Genomic DNA, 3,827 nt, shown 5'->3' with positions numbered 1-3,827 from the left:
GCAGAAGGTCCCCGTGCTCGTGCCGTGGCTGCCCACGGCCACACTGGGCGGCTGCCCCCGCTCTCCGGTGACCGAGCTGGGGCACAGCTCTTTGGCCGTGAACTTTTGGCAGCCGTTGTCCCCCAGTTTCAAAGCAGGAGCACTGGGAGCAGACCCTGGCTGTCCTGACTGCTCTGCTCTTTCCATTTGGCAGTTGCTCATACACGCAGAGGTGCAGTGATGGGGTGGGAGAGAGAACCTTTATTTCCCAATATCACAGACAAAAAAAGCCTTTATTTTAATTTCCCCCTAAAGTAATAAAGTCTATAGTGTAAAGAAAGCATTCCACTGAGGCAGAAATTTTTTCCCAAATGTCATGGAAATGGAGGAATTTCAGCAACTGTATTTGTGTGCAAAAGAGAGGAGAAGGTAGATTAATTTTGAAAGGTTATATTGATTGCAGTCAGGCATGAACCTGCAGCAAGGAGCCCTACGCGACTGCCCGCCCCGCGCTGTGCAGGAGGGGGAGCGAGCTGCGCTCCTCTCCACGGGGCCCTTTCGGTTCAGCATCTCCCCAGGACACTGAGGCATCGTCAGGACAGCACACCATCAACCCTCGACTGCGAGGGATGAGCGAGAGGACCAACCGCGTGTAGTCCCTGGTGCTTGGGAGAGACCAGCCCCGGCTCTTGAAACACAAGGCTTCATCCGTCATCGTGTGAGCTTGGAGTCAGTGTCGAGAGGTTCCCTGGGAGTAAAGTAAGGAGTGAACTTTTACTGGACTTTTATTTCTCTAGAAGAGCCCTCAGGGCTGCTTCTGTGTTTGACATTTAGGGAGAGCTCCTGGATCCTTCAGGATAATGAAGCCGATTTCCTGCAGCTTTACTGAACCAGCACGAAGAATGTGCTAGGAAGGAGCCTGGGAATAACGATGCCTCTCCCAGCCAATTAATAACACATGGCCTGCCGCCTGGGATCCCGGCTGCAGCGACAGTGGGCTGGGCTGCCCGCTGTGCCGGAGACCAGAGGTGGGATCGTGTTCCACCTGAAGCGGTGGGAGGTTGGCAGAGAGCAGGCGGTTTGTCCTCCTCCCTGGCACTGGTGGTTTCTGTGATGAGGTCCTTGCAGGGACAGGAGTTCAGAGAGGGCTGTGGGAGAGGGAGGACAGGCTGCCCAGGGCACCGTTTCCAGCCGGGCTGGGGGAGAGGTGAGCTCCTGACGTGGCAGTGGAGCAGGTTGGCTTCGGTGGGGTCCCTCCAGCCCAGTCCCAGGGCTGTTTGGGAACTGCAGCCCCGGCTTGGCTCTGCTCCGGGGGGCGCAGGGAGCTGGGTGTGTTTAGAACCTCCTCTTGGAGACCTGCCCAGCGTCTCCAGGAACCTTGGGTTTGGTTAATTCCTGGAGCAGTTTGTAAGAACCAGAGACAGCCAAGTCGGAGAGGAGTGGCAAAGGCAGCCTGGAAGCATCCGCAGCACGAGGAAAGTCTTCTGGTAGCAGATGGGACCTGTGAGCATCACCAGGTGAGTTTGATGTCTCCTTGGTTGCTCCTCTGATGTTTTTGGTCCCTGGGATAGCTCTGCTGACTTGGCTTCACAGCAGTACAGATGGACCCAATCACCTTCAAGCACTTGCTGAACTTGCGTTGTGCTGTCTGCCCTGGGCATCGGCCTTTGCTCCGGGGGCTGAATGGACCCAGACTCTTGGGGACTCTTTTTTTTTTTTTTCTTGCCACCAAGGCAGCTCTGCTTTCTACTCATGGATGGTGCCAGTAGCAACTTCCATCTTCTTCCAGGGCAGTGGGGCACAGGCTGGCGGCTCTCCCAGCAGCCCCAAGTGACCACTTGCCATCGGAACTCATGAGATCTTGTTTCTCTCAGAAGGACTAAAGTTTGGGGCAAAGTTTCCCAAGCAGAAAACAAGAGTCATAGTCTCTCTCATGAGAACGGGAGGAGATTTTTAAATCCCAATGACCAAAGCTTCCTCCTAGAACCCCTTTTCTCCTCTTCCCTTAGGGCACAACCTGTTTGGCACCAACGCAGGTGCATAAACAGTCCCTCTGCTGCCCACCATCATCTGAGCTACGGCATTTCCCACATCAAGCGTGAACCAAGGCTGACCTTCCTCCACGGGCGAGAAGCGGCAGAGCTCTACGTATATATGCACACACACATAGCTGTCTCCACGAGGCCGTCTCTGAGCTTGAAAGCCATCTTCGCAGGGTCGTGCCCCGCAGCGTGGGGCTGGGAGCAGCTCCATCCCTCGCTCGGCGCAGCCGGCCGGGTCCCCGTGCCGCCCGTGCGATGCCGGGGCTCCGGGCTTCAATTGCAGGAGGAGGAAACGCTTCGCCTTGATCAGGAGGGATAAGAATAGCGAGCGGCAGGCGGCGGACGGTGGGGTGCGGATGAAAGGCGGCTGGCTCTCATTCTTCCCACGCCCGGGGCGATCTGCCCCTTCTTCTTTCGAGCCGTAATTGCATGCCACGACGCAGATGAGTGTCGCACTCCACCAAAGCCGGAGCACGGCGAGGCCAGGACTCCAGACTCTCCGTCAATGAGCGGGGAGGCAGGGAGGATGCTTTTGATCCCGCTCTTCTTCCTCTGACACGCTGAAGAATCATTAGGCTCTGAGGAAGGTATTTCTCTGGCTCGAGCTTTCCCTTGCTCTGCAAAGGGGACCCACTGCTGCTCTGCCATTGCGAGAGGGCAGAGGCGCCCGCGGTGCCAGGCGGTGCTGGTGGCCTGCGCAGCACCAAGCCGATCTCGTGGAAGATGCTCACTGGACTCCGGGCCAAGTTCAGACCGAAAACCAACATCGCTGAGCCCTTGGCCGTCCCCAGCCATCACGATGGTGGATAATTGTGTGGCCCTTCCGGACAGAGGTCCCTGGCTGTTGGTGGCTTCTGCTCTTGGATGTCATGCTGGAGACAACCTTGTCTGGGCCACTGGAACCCTTTGAGGTGGTGTGGCACCAAGATTTCCAAAATCAGCAGCTGTGGTGGGGCATCATGGCCTCCTACTTTCCCGTGCTTTTTTTCAGGTGCATCCTCTGGCTTTGCTTTGATTAATTTACCACATGCACACAGAGCATAAGGAAGCTCAAACCTCCATCTCCAGCAGCTGAAATTCCAATAATTACCCAGCAAAACCCACCTGGAGAAGTGTACTTGGCTGGTCAGCAAATTGTGAAGAAATTCACTCTATCCTTTAGAGCAAGAAATTGTCCTGGAGCATAAGTTATGACTCTGGCAGCATTACAGGTACAAAAAATAAAATGAAAAGGGTGGGTGAGACTGGAGATCTAAATGACGCACTAGAAAATTCTGAGCAGGTGACACCTCGATCTGAGATAACTTGAGCTGGGGGTTTTCCTTTTGGACAAAGGGAACCCGGCAGTGGTGTTGGAAGGAGATGAAAGGGAAAACCCTAACGCTGATGGTAACAGCAAATGGTGTTGGAGGTGGAAGGACAGCGGGGAAGCTTGCGTTGCCTCAGGAGGCTGCGTGCAGGGGGTGATGTCCTGCAGCAGCTCCATCCCCTTCGGCGGCAGCCGGTTGGGAGCTCCCAGGGGGCTGAGGGATGGTGCTGATCAGCTCTGTGACATCTCTGCGCTCAGGTCTGGCTGGTTGAGGGTTAGCGAGGTGCGGGGTGCTGTTTGCAGGAGATGCCGGGAGAGCCTGGGTCCTGGGAACAGGTCCAGTGGGTGATGGCAGGGACCGTCTCCCCCTGAAAAGCACCCTGCTTCCCCCAAGCCTCCCCCTGCTCTGGGTTTGCCGTGCCAGCCCGTCCCTGCCTCGCTGGGGCTGGGGGCAGCATGCGTGGGGAGCACTGAGCAGCCGTCCCCGGCTCAGCCCG

The sequence above is a fragment of the Charadrius vociferus genome, unplaced genomic scaffold, assembly GCF_000708025.1.
Source record: "Charadrius vociferus isolate BGI_N301 unplaced genomic scaffold, ASM70802v2 scaffold1578, whole genome shotgun sequence".
NCBI classification, from domain to species: domain Eukaryota; kingdom Metazoa; phylum Chordata; class Aves; order Charadriiformes; family Charadriidae; genus Charadrius; species Charadrius vociferus.
The sequence above is the reverse complement of the archived record's forward strand: the minus strand, read 5'-3'. Positions refer to the sequence as shown.